Here is a 22645-nt window from a genome sequence, read left to right on the forward strand (position 1 = left end):
CCAGATCCCAGAAAAAAACTGGTCTAGGGCCTTGGAAGCGTCTTATTCAAGTGAAAGTCCTGGAGCCTAAGCTTTATTAATTTAATGGAAGACCCATTCTCCCCCACCCAGATTAAATTAATTAACTTCCCACTGTTCTAATCAAACTGACTCATACCTGAATGTCTGAACTATTCATACTGTTTGCTGAGAAAACTTTCATCATGCCCTGGTGTGAAAGTCTTACCCACTGTTCAAGAATCAGGCACTCATCTTGCATGTAGAGCTATTTTGAAGAAAATATATAATTATATTATAGAATTGTTTAATAAATAAAGAGCCATTTGTATTTATAGCTGCAAAACTAAAATGTAAAAAGGTGCTTAATTGTCCCCCAAATAATCAATAAATGTCATGCAATGTATAATTTTAAAGTTCATCTGAACAAAACAAGACAAATGGGCCCTAGAACACAAAATAATTTTTCTGACATAACTTATTAAATATACCAATTTAGTTAAGTTTCAGATCAGTAGAAAAGATGACATATATAATGAAAAATATTGATACAACTGTCCATCAATTTTGGGAAAAACTTTACATCTGAGATTCAATTCAGTTGGATTAAGACTTTAATGGGGAAATGGATCTATTAAATTACTAGAAAATTAAAAGTTATTTTTTTACTATTTTGGAGTCAGAATTTTCAGTGAGATTATTAAACTTTAGTGAACTAGAAACAGATCCTTCTATTGTCAAAATTCTATCTAGTCAGAGATATTCTCATTTTTTTCTCTTTCCAACACCTCTTACCCATCTGTCAAGTTTTAGAGTCTACTAAATGATTATATAAATAAAGCAATGCAAAGATATTTGAAGTTAGAGGAATTGAGTTATTATAAATCATATTGTTACAAAGAACTTCAGATGATATTTTATTTTCAGCTCTTATTTTTAATTCATAGTAGTTACAGTCAGAGGTTTCAGAATCTCAGAGCTTGAATGGATCTGAGAAGTCTTATAATATAATCTTCTCATTTTATATATTTAGAAGTAGGAGTTCAGGAGAGTTTTTTGATTTGCCTCATATACCACAGCAGTGGTAGATGAGCTAAGATTAGGAGTAACCTTTCCTAAATTTCAGTTCTGTGCTTCATTTATTAAGTTAAAATTAAACCATGTATGAGTCAAACTGATATAATAGCAAACAGTAGTCTTGGTTCTGTTACATTTTTTATTCCTTACCGAGATAATATTTTCAATGTCTTTCTTGCTGGAATGTAAATGCACATCCACCTTAAACTGTACATGTTAGAGAAAAAAATTAATTCACAAAAAAGGCAATTAACTTCTCACAAAAAGTCTTACCGATATTCTGCAAGCCAGAGATTAATCTATTGAAGTGAAAGCAGCTTAAATTTGGGCCTTTCATTCTCAAGCCCCTTCCAATTTACATCCTTCAAACAATCCAGTGTATGTCAGAAGTTATAAGTTGGAAGAACACATAGAAAAAAAGTGTAATACTTTTAATTTCCACATGAAGATGATTGGTACACATAAATAGTGGTCAAAATCATTTTTTGCATAGTGAGTGAACTGTTTTTCACTGTATGCTCTTTCCTATGTCTTCGGTAAGCTAAATTGGGGCCTTACAAAAATTGATACTACATCACTTCACGTAAATAAGTTCAGAAAGAAAAATCCAGCTGTCAGATATAAGTAGGCATTTTGAGCATTCAAACCTTGCTCTAAGGAACAGTGAGTCATATGAAATGTAATGTGCAAAGGAAGCTGACACATAAAAGGACAGAACAACAATGATGAGTTCCCAAAGACATGCTGTGGGACAAAGAATAATTATAGAGGGTCTATTTTTGGGTCCAGTAGAATGAATGACTTGCGAATTTAAAAATCAGAAGAAGGAATTATGTCACCCAACTTTGAATTTAAGATAAAATAATTTAGTAGACTATTTTTCACTAATGCTATTAGGGTTTGTTAGGATGATACAAAATTGAATTATTAAATACTTTGCAGTCTAAAAATAAGTTAGGACAGGAAAGCTACTTTAATTGTGTCCATGGTTCTGAGGCGTAATAATAATTACATAATTAATATCTGGCATGGAAATATATTGCCAAATATACAAATAAGAAGACAACCCATCTGTAACAGCCATCTTTTTGAAAGCACCATTGCCCCTGAAGCTTGTAATTAATGACCAGGATTGAAGTGGAAACTGCTTTGCCAGGGAGTTCTAAAAATAGTATCCTGAGTAACTTCAGTCATTAAAACAGCCTGCCTCCCATTTTCCTGTTCCCTTATTATAAATGATACCCTCTTATGTTCGAATTATGGGAAGATTTACAGCCGTTTATAGTAATGTAACTGTGACTGTGTGAATCAGAAAATAAAGAACTCTATAAAGGAAAGGAATCCTTTCCTAGGAAGCAACCTAGCCCTCTTATTTTATGACGTTAAACGTAATTTGTTTCTTTATCTCAAGATATAGAAACACACACACACATATATACTTATACCAAAGTTAACCACACACATTACATACATGTATGTGTGGTGTGTGTGTGTGTGTGTGTGTGTGTGTGTGTGTGTGTGTGTGTGTGTGATGTTCGTGGCTTTTATTAGCAAATTACTAATTCAAGTTAATTTAACACTCCTAGTCCTCTGACCAAGGGTACAAGAACCAAGAACATGGGGGCTAAATCCCTACCTAAAGTTCCCAAAGAAGTGACAGATGTCCTTAAGTCCATCTTCATCATTATTTTGCTAGAGTGCCTTTCAAGTTTTCCTATATTCAGAAGTTATTGAAATTGTTATGCATTATTCTGTGTAGTCTTTCTTACTATTGTTAACATGTTCACATTATCCTTAACTTCACTGAAAATCCAACATGTTACTTTTATTAGGTCTTGAATGTTCTTTTGTGATGTACGCAATACCTGAAAGTAGGGCCATCCAAGGTTTTGATGGGTGGCAGCACAAGTGGCTGGTGTATCATCGCAGGACCCTGGATGACAAGAGAACATTCTTGTGAATTTGGTAATATTATTAGTGGATAGTGGGATTTTATACAATTTAAAGCTATATACTAGTGGCTTTGCTTTTTGTTAAAATCATAAACATACATATTTTAAATGTTGCATTTTAATGGGAAGCTGGGAGAATTTATATAGGTACATTAGGCTGCCACCATGCTAACCTGGAAGTAATCCAGAACTTTGTTCTTGTCATCTTATTTCTTAAAGTAAAGATTTTAAGAGGCACAGACATGGAAGATGGTCCCTGTTTGTTCAAGATCTTAGCACTGGGAAGAGGTGTATACCCTGAAATATTAAGGAGAAAGGCTGTTTCCAGAAGAAATGACTTGGTCAGTGGTTGTGAACAGGGAATGATGTGGCTGGTTCAAAGTACAAAAAGAGGGTCAACATATTAAAATAGGATGAATGAGGAGGAGAGAGTGAAATAGATCTTGTCTAAGACGGAGCAAGAGGCTAGTCAGTAATGTCAGTAAGGAGATTTAACTCTTCTTAAATATAGGCATTACTAAAAAGTGAGATTCGTCCACTCACTGTTCAGGAAAGACTTACTACATGTAAACATGATGTGCATGTATCTTTTAGAGTCAAACTAATTTTGAAGGCAAGATTTAGCTATAATCTTGTTTACCATGCTTTGCATTTACACAGTATTTGTAGAACTTCAAAAACATCAAATTTGTGTTTGCAATTACTTATCTCCATTAGCTCATACTGTGATTTGTGAGGCTTTTACTGAACTTATTCTTAAGTAAGATAATCAATTTGCTACTTCTAACAATAATCTGTGAATTATTGCCAAGGGTTTCTATGAAGTCAATAGGTATCATTACATGAAAATGCAAAAGTTTTGAGAAAGCTTATGCTAAGAACAATCTCTGTAATCAAATTTTTGGAAATCAAAAAATATTTTTGGATTATTTATAAAGTTACTTTGTCAATTTTTACAACTTCACATTTTTAACAATTTAATATATGCTACAATTAGGGTCATGATTCGGTCATATTAAAGAAATGTGTATTTTTACATCAGCAGACATTCTACATATATTTAGAATCTGGTTTTTCTACAAGTTATTTTGGGAAAAATAAAAATTCTTGTCAGTCTCAGCCTTTAATGGCATGCACAGGGAATTCCAAAGGTTCAAAGTTGAAGTTTATTTTGAGTATTTTCCCAACTTGGCAGAAAATGTCACATGAAATAGAAATGACCATGGAGTGTTACCATTTTTTTTTCTTCATGGTTCTAGAGATTTTATTTTTCATCTCAGCTGAAAAATGCTATGAAAGAATCTTTCTACCTTTTGGGTGATTTGGAATAAATAGAAAATAAACATGTCAGTGGTTACTTCTGGCTATTAGAAAATTTATATTAGTAAATTTGGGTTGGTAAATGTGTTGCATGATTAATAAATTAATGTGTATATCAACATCATCTTACTTCTACTTTACCCTGAAAAATATCAGTGTCTGTAGTACCAAAATTTAATTAATATCTAAGAAGAAAGGATATAAAGAAAATAATATAAAGCCTTAATAAAAAATGATAAGGATACCTTGGGAAAACTCAAAAGAAAGCTAATTTCTTTCAAGTAGCACCATTGGCTGAAGTCATTAGACCATGAAATAAAAATCACTTAAACCCTAAACACACAGAAAAGAAACACAGCAAATAAGAATACTAAACCTGAGTGATGTAATGTTACCAGGATGAAGCACAACAAGTAAGCTAAAAGAAAAAAATGCAAACCGAAGTATTTTTATTAAGAAGAAACCAAAACCTTGAAGAAATACTTGGTTAAGTTCAGCTGATGGGTGTAAGGGCAATCAAGTGGTTTCCAAAATGAGGGATTATGTGAAAGACACAAACTCTAATGCCTATCTGTGGTTTCTATATATAAGAAATAACCTTTACCACAGTAGAAAGACACTATCTCTTTCAAAAAATTTGCAAGATCCATAAATGATTTTAAACATGCAAAAACCTGCAAGAAGCACACTATACGTGTCATTATATATTTGTCCAAATTCATAGAATGTGCAGACACCAAGACTGAGCCCTAATCAAGCTATGGATTTTGAATGATGGTGATGTGTCAGTGTAAGACTTCATCAGTTGTTAACAAATGTACAGTCTTTTGGGGAATATTGATGAGGGGTACACATGAGTGGGGATGGGGAGTGTATGGGAAATCTGTTCTTTCCATTTAATTTTGCTGTGAACCTAAAACTGCTCTAAAAAGCAGTCTATTAAAAAAAAAACACACACACTCATCTGAATGGAACTGTTTGTGTTTTTCCTGTCTATATTTTTAAAGGATATTTTAATGTGTATTTGATGGGGTTTTTGAATAAAGGGAAATGAAAAGTTAGGGATATGATTCTAGGCATTATCAATTTGTGTTCTTGTTCATGGTAAGAAACACTATTCATACATTCCCACTTTTAATAACAATAAAATATATTCTCTCCTTTCTCTGAACCACCTAACCAAAAAGAGAGTTTGCCTCGTCTTAAATAATTTTAAGAGCAAGCAACTTAAGTGTAATTGTACAACATCAAGTCACTGCTCCCCAGTAAAAAAACAAAGGTTTCAGAGGAAGATTTTAATTTGTTTTACAAACAAATTTGCTGTGATTCATAATCAAGGCAATGCAAATTAAAACTACAATGAGATACTACGTTATGCTCACAAGACTGGCAAAAATTTTAAAGTTTGACAATAATACAAAGTATTGAAAAGGAAGTGGTGCAATGGTAATACACTATTGGAGGGAGAATAATTTGGTACAAGAACTTTGAAGTGCTAGGATTCTGACATCCCCCTCATAAATATATTCCCTAAAGAAATTCAGACACATGTGTACCAAGAGATATGTAGAAAAATAAATCCATTGCTTCATTGTTTGTAATAGCAACATGGTGGAAGCAATCCAAATGTCTCTCGGCAGGAGAAAGGATACATGCACTGTGCTACATTCATACTATGGCATGCTGAAACAGTGAAAAGAAAGAGCCACAGCTACATACTTTAACACTGATGCATCTCCAAAACTTATTACTGAATGAAAGAAGCAAGTCTCTGAAGACTATATTCAGAATGATTCCACTTTCATCAAAGCAAAAATAAAAACTGCAAAACTAAATAATGGATTGCTTAGGAACACATATATGTGGTAAAGCCTTAAAATAAAGCAAGGGAATGATTGGTACAAGTTTTGGGTGAAGGCTTACTTCTGGGTAATGTATGTGTGACTTAATCAGGGAGGAACATGGTTCTAGGTATACAAGCATTTACTTATTTAAATAGTACATGTATACTATACATAATCTTCTCTATGTACACGATTTTAAAAATTATAAAACTTTTTGTGTAATCTATAAAGAGTATGATTCTTTACTCTGTAATTATCAAAATACAATGTATTTGGGATAGGTTAGGGGGTTGCATAGGAGGTACAGCTGCCTCATATAGTACAAATCCAACTTGTAATTACTTCCTTCTTTCAGAATATTATTAAGATTAGAATGCTTTTAATATTTTATGAGACTGACGCGCTGCCCACTGCGCCAAGAGGGCCCCGAATGCTTTTAATATTTTAGAGTTAAATCATAGTCATACAATTTAAACACTTAAAGTTGTATATATATTCCTTAGGTGTGTGAATTCTATTTGACTTTAGGTTACTTTTCTAGTTATATGAAAGACATTCTGGAACACCAATGATGAACAACCTGTGAATTAATGTATATTTGCATGCCTTATTTTGTGTGTGTGCGTGTGTGTGTGTCTTTATTTACCTCTGAGTCCAATGAAAGAGAAAGGAATCAGTAAAGTCGTATTTTGGATTATTATTATTACCAAGTTCCTAAGACTTTTAAGTTAGGATGATTCAGACAGGGAAATTGTACTCCCTAATCACAAAACTAAGAATTCGCGAACCTAGAATTAGAAGAGCAAGTATTATATGTGTCTTACTAGTCAATGTAAATTTTTGCTAATTATTTCATTATTTAGAATGAGAATCATGTGATTTAAATATGTGCCTTGTTCACACTTTCCTTTTGTTATTGTAAATCTGAACCCAATCATAGTTAGGTCTTATTCTCACTATATTCAGGATTCAGTAAAGAGAAAACTGTTTCCAGGGCACACAGGGATCGTAGAAACATCATCTCCTTCTGTGTGCTGAGCCACCCCAGACTGAATGGGTAGGTTTGGAATGAACAAAGGGATTTGCAATTTACCAAACAGCTCTGCTACTTTAAAGGTGGTATGATTAATGTAGTCCAATTTCTGGGCTACCTTTTGAGAAACTGTCCTAGACAAAGACATGCCAGTAGGTCAAACTTCATGAACCCTCTACTGAAAAGTAGAGTCATTATCCTGACCAACTGGGTCCAAGCCTTAGGGCATAATTATCACCCACGAGGTGGTGTTTGATTCCAACTTCTTCACCTCTTATCAGAAGGAATAACCCCAGCTTAACACTCAGCCTCATCCCCGAAACTAAGGGCAGATAAGGTTTTCCTATCTGAAATATTAGACCAAGCATCTGGAAGTCATTTGCATACTAATTTTTTGTCCATGGCCATGCACATCTTAATTTATATAGTTCATTGCTAGATTTTTATTTCAGTTAGAAATATGTCTCATTGAACCAATTTATCTTCTTTGATAGCCTCTCCTTTTATCTTCTCTTTCTTTTCCTCTCTTTAGTCTGTTCATCTCCCTTTTCTTTTCCCAGTTTCTCTTACTTTCAAATCCTCACTCTGGTTTTATAGTGGTCGTTTTACTCAGTAAACAATCATTACTAAGTTAATTGCATTCTTACAGCCATATGCATCTATTCTCCAGAAGAAAATTTTCTCTTCCCTGTTCTCTGTGCTACAGATTGGCCTTTCACTCCTTAATCTTGCTCCTTTCATTTATTGTTTCAACAACTTCTGGGTGAATCTCCAAACCTTTCACCTTGCCATTTATCAAAGGCACTGATGTCTGACAAAATGTGGTATTTTGGATTTACTCCAAAGAAACAAAATTTAGAGTGTGTAAATTTTTTAGTTATATGCTTTTTAAAAAACGTGCAATTAAAAAGTGTGATACATGTAAGCATTGAGAACACCTCTGCTCCTTTGGAAATATTGAGGTGAGGACTGAGTTAGAAACAGGATTTAGTTAAAATGCGACTAATCAGAGTGTTGGTTCTAGCATTTGTTTGTGGGCAACATCATGAATTATAAAATTGATTTAAGGTCTCATTTCATGCTATAAGCTAGCTAGTTATGTTTCTGGTGTTACTGTCAATCTCCACGAACAGAGGTACTTACAGTCAAGGTGATATATATACATGAGCTGAAGAACTAACAGAAAAATTAATTTTATGCTATATATTTAAATCCATTATGCAATGGAAAGCAAACTGTAATAATAATTAGTGAAACTATTTTAAATTGAAAGCAATTTTTTACACTTAATTTAGCATGAGGCAATTATTCAGACTTCAAAACAGCCTCTTTCATCCTACAAGTAAGTAGTGTTCTGTTAGAAAAGGCTCTCAAGAATATGTGGTGCCTCTGCTGAATCTAGATGAGAGAGAACAATTTTATTGTGGCATTGCCTCTTTCTGAACAGGACTACTGGGAGGTTCTGCCTGTCCTTGTAGGGACTGATACTAGCTTGAGAAAGTATGAAGTGCCTCTGTTCGGTGTGAGAAATTAGTCATTTTTGCATTCCAATTTTAAAGTGCAAAATATTTGAATTGAAAATTCTATCAAGGCTTTTATTTTTGTCAAGTTTGTTGCTAAGTGCCTTTTCCATTTCATCAAGCCCATTTAGATTAGGAATTGTCACTCTTTTGTCTGTTGGTCTCAGCTTTATCATTATATTTTTGTCTATATTAAGTTATACTTGGAACAAAGAAAATGTGTCATGGAATATTGAGTTGTCATGCCGTATGTAAACATATTGGAAATAAATTGAATGTAGACTAATTCTTAAAACAAAAAAGAGTGTTTGTTAGGGCATCATTATCATTTATGTTTTTGTAATCATGACTTTATTATAAACATGTTATGTATAATGGCCATATCAGATAAAGTCAGAAAGTTCAAGAAGAGTTAAAGAACAGGAAAGGATCGTGTTAAGAGTAAGCTGTTTTACAATTTACTTTAAAATTTTGAGCACTACTTCATTTAAGAGAAGGCTGTTTAACCCTAAATAGTTTTGTTCCTTATGGTTTAAAATCTAGTCAGTGTTTTATTTAGATAATATGTCAAAGGGCAGTAAAATTACAGATTTGACACACTTTATATACATATTTTCTTTAAATACTATGGGCATATGTTCAGAATTAGTCTTTTTCTCAAGGGAAATGATTGTTTCCCTAAATGGTATACATATCTGGGCTCAGAAGAAAAACCTCAGTTATGACATTTCTAGGTAAGTGAATGATTAGCACTCTGTTTTAAAAGAAAATAAAGTTAGCTATGTGAGTCTCAAACACACGGAAAATCTAAATTAGTAAAGTATTGTTGTAACTTGCAAGTTATGTCAATTCAGAAGACATATTTTGTGAAAATCCATCATGAGGCTCTCAAACAAATCACATCATTTATTTAATGAAAAATATGTATTTCAATTTATAAAATAGTGCTTTGGTTTTAAGGTTGGAAAACTTCTAAAACTTACAATGACGAAGGTCATTGACAGTTTGCATTCTTTTTCGAATTTAAAAACTTACAAATCAAAACCTAAAGCTTGATAAACTATTGATAAACACATGTAACTCATCAGATATATAATTTTTTAGTGATTAAACAGAATTTGTATTCTACAGTATATGCTTTTTTAAAAGACTGATTTCCTTTCTTTCAATTTCACTGTAAGTTTTTTTCTTTTCTCTTTCTATAGACTTGTTAGTGGTATTGTCCAGAAAGGCAATAAGTAATGGTGTAAGACTTTTGTTGGGAGGCAACAGTTGGCAAGTCTGCCAGTTTCAACAAGAAATTCTGCCAATTTCAGCCATTGTTTAATCATTTGGGGAAATGCTTCAACATTTTGTGTAAAAATACTGCGCAACCTTCTCACCCTAGTTTGGAAGGTCACTCCTTGGAATTCAGTGAAACCTGAATACTAACTACATTTCAGAAAACAATTTGACTAATTTATTTTATTTTACAAAGACAGTGAATAGATAAACATTAGGTTGGCCTAAGAATAGTAAAATGTTAAATAGTTTTTGAATATCTTGTCTTTGGCCATATGGCATGATTCTAACACCTTCTATATCTATAGTATACTATGTATAAAATCACATAGAGTAATTATTTAGTTTTCTGTGGAGATTGGTATAAAGAAACATATTCATTCATGTAATAATTTATTGAGCAATTTTTAAACACCTGCTATGTGCAAACATTTATTTAGGTACTTAGGACATGTTTGTGAAATCAACAGGCAGACATGCTTGCCCTTTTACAGCTTACATGTTAGTAGTAGGGACAGTAAATAACCAGCACCAAAGAAAATATGTAAGTCATAGTAGATGGGTTGTTACAAGGAATTGGATTTATAGAAAAAAGCTAGGACAAGCTAAAATAGATGAAGATGGGCAAGAGGGTTGTGGTGGTATAGGTGGAGGTTGATTTCAAATAGTAATTAGCTTAGGCCCCATAGGAAAGTTTGTATCAAGCAAAACTTACAGGGTGGAGAGGGACTTAGGTATATAGATAGATATCTGGGAGGAAAGTATTCTATGCTCTTTAAAAGAAGCCCACAGATAATTTTTAATCCTTTAAGTGATTTGTTTACCTTTCTTTAAATTTATGTCAGTTGATATCAGAAGTACTAATAAGAAATAAACTTGTCTGGGAAAAAGGACTCAGCAAAGGGAAGAAGAGACACTAAAATATGGAATCCAGAAATGATAGGCCCACAAATAAGGAAGATTAGCATTTTTTTCATATTCAGATGCTGTAATCATGCATACATAGTGAAGAGTAGAGAAAAGAAGACATGATAATCTTAGAAAGTTACTCAGTTAATTCATATATAAGCATTCTTTCATTAATTTCTATTATAATCTCATATCAATAAAGTAATAGGATGCACAAAGATCTTTGTTCTTTATTATAAATTAAAATTCCAGAGAGTTCAAATTGGAATTGATATTCTGTGATAGCTCTCCAGATAGAAAAGCTTACACACTGTATTTATAGACTGTTTCTCTTCCATGATTATAAAATTATGCAGTTATTTTTGGAAGAAAAACAAACCAAGATGTAGGACAATTCTTGAAATCTTAAGATTTTGAGTAATTAGGAGTAGAGTGTTGTCTAAGTGTAAAAATCAACTTTTTTTTAAAAATCACATGCTATCTCAAGACCTACATCATAATAACACTTAATGAAATCCTCTGAGGACACATTAAGCTGGAGTCTCCTATTTCTAAGTTAGGAACACATTAAATAGCTTTATTTAGCTTATTCAGGTCTTAACTTCAGAAACAACATATAACATTAGAAGTTTGGAATGTAGTCTTTTATGGTGCTGGAGTTGTGACCACTGAGAACTTAGTGAACAAACAACTTTCAGGGTTGATCTGAAAAATTATTTGATTAGTGGATTTTAAAGGATCTTTGAGTTATAAAAAAACTCATTTAAACTCTTGGTTAATTTTGGTATATTTATTTTGAAGGAAATAGGCTGGATCTGGTCAATTAATGAACATACATTAATTTTATGATCAAAATACTTAGTAAAACTTTTCTAATAATTTTTGAACTGATAACATGGAACAAAGCACAGGAAATCCTTTTGGAAAGTATGTAATTAAGGAAGTTAACTCATGTGAAGAATTCAATTAATTAAAATATTAAACAATGTTTAGGAAAATCATTTGTGGAGTTCAGCCCATCAGTTTGTTCTAGAAACTTAATACTTGCTCATATTTCACTTGAGGCATTCTTGTTCAAAATAATGAAACCAAACATTCTTCAAAGCTTTATTCTTTAAAGTATCACTTTCTTTAACTACATTTTTTTGTCTTAGAAAAGAATAATTTCTGATACACAATGATGACTTTTGCAATGGATTTAGATGCAAGGAAATCTTTCTGTTAAAGTATGAAAGGTCAAAGTTATATTAGAAGAAGTTGAAAAGAAGATATTTCAGAATATCTTAACCAGAGCACATACAATTGTGAGCTACATAGAATCCATTAGATTGTTCTTTATTTCAGGTTTTAATTTTTCGATTTTTCATCTACAATCCAAGATTTCCTAAGTGTGATAAATATATACAGAAAATACCTGATTTATCAGGTTTTGTCATTTTAGAAAACACCCTAGTTAAGGCATTCAGTCTTGATCTTATGACAAGATGAAAATAGAGTGGTGGCAAGCAGTATAGATTAAGAGTTATACTTTAATCAGCAGGGTCTTACACTGCACTGAGATGGAGCTGATGTCCAGAGCCAGGGTGCTGTCTTGCTTTCCTTTAACACTAGCATAGGGCTTGGCACACGGCAAATGCTCACTGAACTGAGGATCATGAGCATCACATAATAACAATAATGGGGTAATTATACAAGTTAAAATATAATTGTTCTCTGACAGGATTAAATTTCAGTGAGGACAGAAATTTCCCCAAATAAAATATACTGAAATGACAACAGATTTTAATTTGAAAAAAGGTGGAATAATTCTGTAAGGTCTTACATGGATCATCTAGAGGAAAACATACTACCTTTAAATTTTTTTTGAAATGTAGAAATCTTAATGTTATTTTATACATCTTTTCCCTCCTCCATTTATAATAATCATTCTAAATAGTTCCTCTATACACATATAGCTGTATATACATCTACCATCAGTTGACTTTAAGTAAAGGAGATTACCCTCTGTAATGTGTATGAACCTCATCCAATCAGCTGAAGGCTTTAAGAGCAAACACTGAGGTTTTCCAAGGGAGAAAGAGCTCTGCAAAAAAGTTTTTTCTATTCTACTTGACCACCTGATGCCAAAAGTAGCTACCAGGCATTTGGTTTAGAGAAAGGTGAGGATTAGGCAGGTGTAGGTGAAGGAAGGAGAGGGATCAAAAAGGAAAATGGGACATTACCAACTGCAGATTTTACCTACTGTGTGGTTTTTTCCTAGAGCCCTGCAGTATTGCCCTCTGGTTGATGGAGATCATCGTATAGGTCGTTTGTTTATGATGTTCATGCCTGTTTTTTGAGCTCAGATATTACAAAAGTATCTGAGGTGGCTAAAAATATATATACATATAATTTACCTTATTTTTAAAAGAACAATTGTCATTTGACATAATTAGCACAAGTTCATAAATGAGAGCCAAGAATTGTTTGTAGATCCATCAAACTCATTTATAGATCCCATGAAACTCATGCAACTACATGTAAAATGTGAACCATGTGAATGTGGATTAAATCATTTAGTTCTGGAGAGTTCTCATTACATTCTCAATGTGGGCCATAATTCACAAAATACTCAAAAAAGTTTTTTGAATAAATTATCTTAAATCAAACTTAAGGGAACGTTTCCCATTCCACTGCACAGATACTCTTTCATATTTTTGAAATGTAGTAAATAAGAAAATAAAAGTTTTTACCATTAGGCAGTACAACAAAATCCCTGTAATAAAGACATCTTTACAAAAACAAAAATTGAGTTTAATTTGATCATTCTTAATGTTCTTTTAATTTTGACCTTCTATAGTTATAGTAGTCAAAACTAAAAGTTTCTTGACAGACATCTAAATTTATCTGTAATGTATGACATTCCACAATATCCACAAAAGTAACATAAATATTTTTATATCTTGATTTAAAAGAGATTGAGTTTAAATTTGGTGTATCATCTTTATTTGACTTTGTGCAACATCAATAATAAGAAGTCTAACAATAGATAATACACAATAGTGCAACAAGATAGGATTTAGAGTCACAGTAGATGTAAGTTAAAATCAGATCTTTGTCAAAGATGTTTCATGTGGGGTACACCATGTACTTTTACATTTCAAGTGTACAAGAAAGAAAAACAATTTCTATTAAATACATCTTTTACAGTCGTTAATATGAAGATACTTTTTAAGTGCTCAATTACTGTAGAAATGGTGATTAACAATACCAGTTTTATTGGGTTCTAGCATATATTATAAGATGGCAAAAGTGTGATTGTCTAAAAACTGGTTACCATACTAGTTCACTCTCCCTGTCCTATGTAGAGGTTGTATTCTAATTGTCTGTATGTTGATTGGAATGAGCTTTTGCATAGAAACAAATTATGTCCTCAGTTCTATTCACAAACAATTTATGATGAGCACTAAAATTTGTTTAACATCAACTAAGTGCAAAGCACTGTGCTAAATATTTTCCATGTATTATTTTTTTATGGATTCCTCACAAACCTTATAAAGCAGTATGATTATCATTTCCATTTTACGTATGAGAAAAAGGAACTAATAAAGGGTGAATTTGGGGTTCATATGTTATTGACCTGAAGCCAAAGTCCATTAAGCTGAACTTCTGTCATATAGCTCCATTATTTCAACTGTGGTATTTTAGGTTGTTTTTTTTTTCTTTTCAGTTTTTACAATTAATAAGAAAAGAATGGAAACAAAAACATGATTTTGATTTTTTTAAAAATCCTTCCTGAGCACATAAATTTATGGACTAACCTGGGAACCTAAGATTATTTCACTGTTTCAATTGAATGGCAATTCTATATTTTAATGTAAGGTTCTGGGAACAGCACCCATTCACACTAGACATGACTAAATACCAGCCACCAATTGGAGAGAGAAGCAGAGTGGTTAAGACCATGAGGTCTGGAACCAGAGGGCCAGGATTCAAGTCTTCGTTCTCTCATTTGATGGCAGTAGACCTTGGGCACAATACTTTGGCAATCTATGCCTTGGTTTTGGAGTTTCCTATCTGCAAACAAAGATAATAATATTTCCTAGGGCTTTTGGGAAGATTAAATGAGTTTACACATGAGTAATTAATAATGTACATGGCACATGGCAAACCCTCAAAGAAATTAGCTAAATAATCTCAGCAACATCGAGCCACCCTTTAAAAGAGGGTGCTCTTGTATGAGTGCCTTGTGGAAAGACTGACCCATTGCTGACTTTGGGAGGAAGTGCTGCTGCAGGGAAGGCAGACTCTCCTGTTTTAGACAAAAGAAGTTACTTGTCCCTCAGGGTTGTTAAGATATGTGCGTCCAAGAATGCCCCCTTCATCTAACAATGTCAAGGGCCAGAGGGTAAAGTTGACATAATCCTAATTAGACATAGATAATCTGGATTTATTGAGGGCTTTTCTGTTAAATTGTAAAGACAATAGAATACATAAAAAAGATTATTATTTAAATAGTTTTGTTGATTAAATTATCATATATGTAATCATGTTTTTAAAAATTATACTAGCTGAATATTTATATTCCAAATTTTATAATTAAATGTATTTTACCTATTGTTCTCAATTTTACACTAGTTAAGATTTTATCTCTTCAAAATTAAAAGCCAATTTATAAGTAGGTGAAGTAAAAATAAGGTGTGAAAACTATTCAGATACTTTGACTGTCATAACAGCTATTGATGGAAGAATTTGGGCAGGAATGGTTGTCTATATAAATAAATGGGAAAATGATTGAAATATCTGGTTAGTATACAGACATGATCTTGTGTTTCTGGTAAATTTTTATTTTCCACCTAATTGCATCAGAACATTTTCTTATATTAAATGAGGGGATTAATTGAAATAATTAAACAATGCATTATATAGAAATACTTTTGTAGAAAAAGAGCTTTCCTAAGAAATTATAAATGTTTATAGTTCATGTAAGAACTTCAAAACTAGACATAGACAAATATTTTAAATATCTGTGTATTGCTTTACCATCTTAAGTGTATTCTCTACATTGATGCTCTGATATTCTCTTATCTTTAAAGTAAGCCAACTCTAAAATATAATTCTTATTTCAAACTTTCAATTCCTTCTCAAATAATGTCTTTGCCTAATGACCCTCAATATTCATTTCCTAGTGTTTTCAACCATATTTTTTTAAATAAAGATTATGAATCCTACTATTAGTCCAGTTACAAAAATTTAATTAAATTTTGCAAGAAAATTGTGTGGTTTTAGTTAGCAGTTAAATAAAAAATTAAAGAGAAGTTTGGGAGTTCCTTATTATAAAATTTGATATTAATTTAATATAATACCTCCCTTCTAAGAAAATAATATAAATTTAAAAATACATTATTTTTATTTTAGTTACCAACCCATGGCATTGGGTTAGACATGTAACATGTTCTACACATTTCCTTCTCTAATTACCTAAATGGCTATTTACAAAGTCACATTCTAAAAACATTTTTTCCATTTCTACACATGTGTCAGAGAACTTAATAGAATTAGTGATTGAAAGGTGGTAGGAATCAGCCACATTATTTTTAAAGAATCACAAAAATAAGACTTAATTGAAGTTTCCATTATTTGGAGTAATTTGTGGAAAAATTGAGAAAATTATGAAGGAGTTACTCAGAATGAGTTTGTAGTCTGCTGTTAATGTGCCAGATTATGGGTGATTAAGTACAGGATTTCACCACTGAAGGACATTTTGCAGAGTATAATTTCAGTAAGGTAAAATAATATATTGTAAATGATGTCAATCAATGTAATTTCAACCCAAATCTGACATCTAATTATTTTTAGCAACAAATTTGTGATATCTCTATACCAACAATTTATTAAGTAGACACTAGTTTCTTAAATTATCCAGGACAGCCTGTACTGTTGAAAGAAGCATTAACAGATGTTTCATCTCAACACTTCAGTAAATTTTATCCTGGAAATTCTTATTTTTAAATACACACTTTCATGTTTCTGCTTAATAATCTGAAAACCTTTGTTTTTGGAAAACCTTTGTTACTTTTCATTATCCAAATTACCCCTATATCATATCCTCCCCACAAAAACGTGCAGATGGGTAGCAAACATTGAAGTAACACATTCTATTAGCAAAAGAGTTTTGAAATCAGAGTTAATATAGAAATCCCAATGTTTTCTCAACGCTTAACTGTTTTGGTTTTTTTCCTTTGTAGCCCACCCCATGATCCAATACGGTGGAAACAATTCAGGATTAGCAAAAGGGAGACTTAAACAATGAAACAATGAAAATTCCTTTAGTTCAGTAGTTAGAGATACATGCGCAAATAGACGTAACAGGCAAAGAAGACAAATACAATAAATCCAAAGTGACTTTTTAAAAATTCTCCATTGTGTTCAACTACAGACTGAGTGAAACTCAGACCCCAGAAATAGTTACTCTTTCACCTTTTTCTTAGAGTACTGATCACATGGAAAGTTTAAAGACCCTTCCTAGGGGAAAAATGTTTTCCAGCTGTCAAAATTCAAGCTTAGCTAATAGTAGAGCTTATTTTAAAAGACATTGTTCATTAAGGTATTTGTTCAGAAGTATTCCTTTAATCCATTTGTATTTTTATTACATGCTAAATTTATTTTCTAGAATATCACTGTATATGATATTATCTAGTAGTAACAGATTTTGTATATATCTTGGGGTAGTATACTGTAGTTTCTCTAACATGAATAAATGAGAATATGTTTCAACATATTTCAGTGTTACCAACTAAATTCTATAGTAGAAACACTGCCAAGCTACATGAGAATGCTACTCAGAATAAATATATTTATTTTGAATAAGGCACTTACCCAACACAGCTCCTAGGGAAATTCTTAGTAAAAACAGTCTTAGGGTGGAATTTGATTTCCTGAGATTCCTCAGAAGAGATTTACCCCCAGGCAAGGTAGGGAAGGGTGAAATTCTTGCAATATGATCCTCCAGGCAGGGTGAGATCCAGTCAGCAGAGCTTGATGATCCTAAAGCAGGAGGTGACACTCTCTGCTGGAGGGAGAGGGTTGTTCTGAGTGGATTGGAAGTGTTGTCACATTGTATGTGCTCAGCAGCAGAGGGGAGACATCAGAGCTTCCTGTTACATCACTCTGACCCCGCCTGCAGTCAGTGTTAGGTTACTTTCTTTCTCAAGTGGCATACTCCAGGAAAGCAGCACTCCTTTCTCTCCCGGACAAGAGCAAGAAACAGCCTGAACAGACAGAGATCATATGCTGTACGAATACATTGTTAACAGCAAAAGCTGGCTGGATTTCACCTTGACTGAGTTCTGTTAGAACTTGCCAAACAAAGCTGCTGGTTATTTGATGGGAATCTTAATATAATATTCTGCTCAAAGAATTAAAGGAATTAAGGGAGTGTGTGTGTGTTGAATTATACTTTACAAAGCATTGAAGAAATTATTTTATCTAATATAACTTGTTCATAAATGAAGACAGGAAAATAATAACTGTGTATATCATAATTAATTCTATGATCAGCTCTTATTAATTTGGAGCTCTGGTAATCAGAGCTATTCCCTGATCTGTTTTCCACAATTAAATGATGAAACTTTATTTTGTAGGTTTTTAAATGTTTTTTTTACTTTGCTTATGATAATGTGTATATTTGTCATTAAAAAATTACATGTGTATGTGTTGGGTGTGCATTCATATACATATATATAGAATTATTTTTCATTACATACTTATATATATATGTAAGTATATATATTAGAGAAAACCTTTTAAGAACATTACATACTTATATGTATATAAGTACATATTAGAGAAAACCTTCTGGGAACATATTCAAAAATATAAAATAATTGAACATGTTTTTAAATATTTGACTTAATTATATTATCACCTATGAAATAAAAAAGTAATCTATGTGAAATTTATATGTAATTATACATAAATCAACATAGCCTCAACAAAAATACAGATAATTTATAAACATAGTATTATGAAACAATGTAAAATATGTAACATTAATTTTTTAGAAAAAGTTTTGCCACAAAACATAATTTTCTTCTACTTGTATTTAATAAATCATTGGAAATTATCAGGGGAAGAAATTTTTTAATCTGAAAAGCACTTGGCTTTTGATAACATGGTAAATGTGTGAGATACAACAATAATTGTAATTGCTGACATCTAAACAGCACTAAAAGTTAATGTATCTGGGCATCAGTTTTCTCATCTGTAAACTAGAATATTCTAGATGAATCCAATAATATCTAAAGTCCCTAATATCTACAAGACTTTGAATCATAAATTATGTAACATTTAGAAATACACAAGATATTGTGATAATCATTCAACTTTTAGTAAATTGACATCAGGGGCACTGAGAAATTGGCTCATTACTGCAATTCAGAAACAAAATGAGGTGCTCACACTCCTTGTAGACTAACAAAGGAAGGCAAGGCAACACAAGTTAAAGGGATATCATGTTTCTGTAGCAGCATACTCCTGTTGAATTTTAATTACCTCGATCCCTGGAAGCAAACCATTACACAGTCACTGATTTTAAGGTCAGTATGGTCAAGGTCAATAAAAATAAACATAAAAATAGGATACATACTAATCTCTAGCAATTAAAAACTTGTAAGAAACTGAGTTTTGTTTTACCTATTTGGTTTTTGAGAGATAGAAAATAATGAGAGGAGATAAACTGCCAAGCTATAGAATATTATATTTCTAGTTAGGGCTTGGTTTTTCTTTGTTCTAGGAGACTGGTGAGATGTACCTCATTTTGGGTTATTTCCTTCAACCCATGAGAAGAAAAGTCAGTGTTGCAGATTATGAGTGGCTCCACAACGACTCTTTACTGAGAATACTGACATGGATATTTAGGTGAAAGCTTCACTGGCCTCTGCTGTGGGGGAACCCTGAAGGAAGAAATGGAAAGCCCTGGGATTGGACCAAGAGACATAAAATTCCAGTTCTGGTTCTGATTCTTTGTAGTGTGACCTTTGACAAAATTTTAGGTCTTGGTGTTCCCACCTTGAAGTTCAGAACAATCAAATACTAGATTTTAATATGCAAATTCTTCATGTCTTCTCATCTCCCATGCTTGATATAATACTTGACTCTTAGAAAGAGATCAATAAATAGCTTTTGAATTTAAGTTATGGAAAAAAAACACAAACTTTTCCCAATAGGTTTACAGAAGTATTGATATATTTTTTCCCAAAGAGTCATTGATTTCTTTTGCCTAAAACTAGTAAAATCTAGGGAATGAAAAAAATGTATACTCTGAATTTGTCATAGACTCTTAAACCAATGCTTTCTCTCCTTTACTATTCGTCAAGTGGTATACTAAATGGGAAGGCTTAATAGAAGTTATAACATTTATATTTAAATTATTGATCAGACACCTGGTTATAGTCCATGAAGACTCTTGGAAAATTTTTATCCTATTATCTGTAAGCCTATTTAGAAATAACAGGCAAGATGCATCCCACTGATCAGATAGATCCTTAAGAGTTGACATTTTATAAATTTCAAATGAAATAAATGGCATGAGGACTTCCAGGGAGACACTCTGGGTATGGAGAGATAAGTGGCAAGATGGATAATGCAAACTTCTTATGTATACACTGAAAAATTTTGACAAATATTTGGGAAAATGTGTAGAACAAAGTGAAATTTCAGTAATCACTGAGGTGATTCTTAGTCAATGTGGCATTAATCAATACATTAATTCACCCAAGCAGTGATCAAGACTGTATTTTGAACTAGATACTGTACTGGTTGTAAGGAAAAATAGAATGTGTCCTGCGATCTAGTTGTTTACAGCCACAGATTGACTAACATGTGAAGAATCAAGTGCCAAATTCTCTGCAGTTAGCAGCTAATGCTGCCAACACAGTCTACATGTAACCATGCAGAGCATTGTCAATAACGTTTTCTAGAAGAAGGAATGATGTGAAATGAAAGATGCCTATTTCAAGAATCTTATACACAGGATTGTGCCTACATTTATGGTCTTATGTAAGGCTCACAGGTGCCTTAATCCTCCAATAATGAGTACCCATTACCATCGGAAATGCACTTGGACCCACTCTCAGAAGGAGGCTAACTCAGGATCTCTGAAAACTGTTTTTTTTTTTAATTGAATTTGACCAATTCAAATTCAACCAAAAACGTGGTTTGACAAATTTAGTTCTCTACAGAACACTTATTTTGAATTAGTGCAGCTACTGCCTTGGAGCATAGTTTTGCCACAGAAACAAACAAAACACTTCTACATAAAATATATTACAGACAGACCATCTGTGGTGACAGGGCAAGAAAGAACTTTAAAAATTATTTGTATGAAGTTCTTCAGGTATTACGTTGTGAGCTAAAGTTCCTCTGTGTTCTCAACTGTCTGAAAGTCATTACTTACACTCGGGTAATTTATGCTGTCAACAAATGATGTACTTACTCCATGCTTTATTAAAAATGCACAGATAATTTGAAGAGAAGCAAATAATTTTTATAATCTTTACATAAAAAAATTCTAGTAAGGATATCAGTCAACCTGACCCTTTATTATTTTACCTACCAATTTCTAGCATTTTTCAAATTGTTTTATTACTAAATTAATTGCATTTAGTAAAAGAACCCAGATCCAATGGCTGGGCCATTGAGAATGAGTATGCTATTTTCCATTATTAAAACAAAAGAGCTGATTGATTCTTCACTCTAATTGTGAAGATATTTATCATCTTGAGGGAAACCATTGATGTTGTTTTTAAAATATTTACTATTACTATTAATTTGAAAAGAGCAGAAAAGCTTAAATTTGAAATATGTAACAGGATATCAGGTCCACATATAGATAAACAAAACTTTTACTAGCCTATTTGTAGCATTTAAAAAATTATTTTATATGTGTTTCCTCAAGAAAGTCAAACAGCATGTCGAAAACAATGGCTAAATATCTGCCTGTTCTTTCCAGTGATTCTTTTGAAGTTCCAATGATTTAGATCTTCCAAGATACTCAGTATTTTCCTATACATATCCCTGAGTGTTTTAGTATCCTCCCTCCAAAAGGGGTACTTGTTGGCAAAATAAAGAGCTAGCACTAGCAAATAAGCTATATCATGGACAAATTAAAAATGAATTTTTAAATACAACAAAATTATAAATGCTCATTTAAATGAAGGTACAAAATGAACTCCCTGAGGGTGAATACCATTAATTAGGGTGATCATATGCCCCAGTTTGCTAGGAAAGTCCCAATTTATATTTCCATGCTCAAAAGTGTCCTAGTTTGGATGAAAAATATGTATGGTCACCCTAGCCATACTTTATCCACACTGACTGACAAGTGGTACATAAACACTGAGAGTGAGTAAATAAATCTTGGGAAATGAATCTCCTTTCCCAGAAGAGTTTAAAATAGTTCTTCCTATTTCTAGGATAGTTTTAGTTGGCATTGAAAAGATGTCCTTTTCATCCCTGGGTATGTATTTATTGTGAATTTATTCTGAAATGCTTCTTATTTGCTGAATATCAGTCCTGATTGTAAAATTCCATGGTTAACATTGCCTTTTTGCATGTTGACCTAACTAGCACTTGATTAAATGGCCACACTTTATATTTTGCTTAAAAATTTAATCACTAAGTTCTAAAGATGCCAAATAGTATGTTTTCCCAGTACAGACTATTTTATCAGCT

At 32.3% G+C, this 22645-nt stretch overlaps 1 protein-coding gene across 7 annotated transcripts in view; it reads right to left on the reverse strand.

The window, feature by feature from the left end:
- CALCRL (calcitonin receptor like receptor) overlaps positions 1-18046 on the reverse strand; it is a 107825-nt gene extending 89779 nt beyond the window's left edge. For 2 of the 7 annotated variants that reach the window (XM_057503803.1, XM_057503804.1), the window contains exons 1-2: positions 17792-18046; positions 2940-3007 (exon numbers count right to left, since the gene is read on the reverse strand). The gene's annotated coding sequence lies outside the window, so the exon portion shown is untranslated. The remainder of the gene's footprint in view (positions 1-2939; positions 3008-17791) is intronic. The other 5 variants (XM_036924880.2, XM_036924881.2, XM_036924882.2 and 2 more) reach the window with 3 other exon arrangements.
- Positions 18047-22645: the final 4599 nt, after the last annotated feature.

The sequence above is a fragment of the Manis pentadactyla genome, chromosome 6 (genome assembly GCF_030020395.1).
Source record: "Manis pentadactyla isolate mManPen7 chromosome 6, mManPen7.hap1, whole genome shotgun sequence".
NCBI classification, from domain to species: Eukaryota; Metazoa; Chordata; class Mammalia; order Pholidota; family Manidae; genus Manis; species Manis pentadactyla.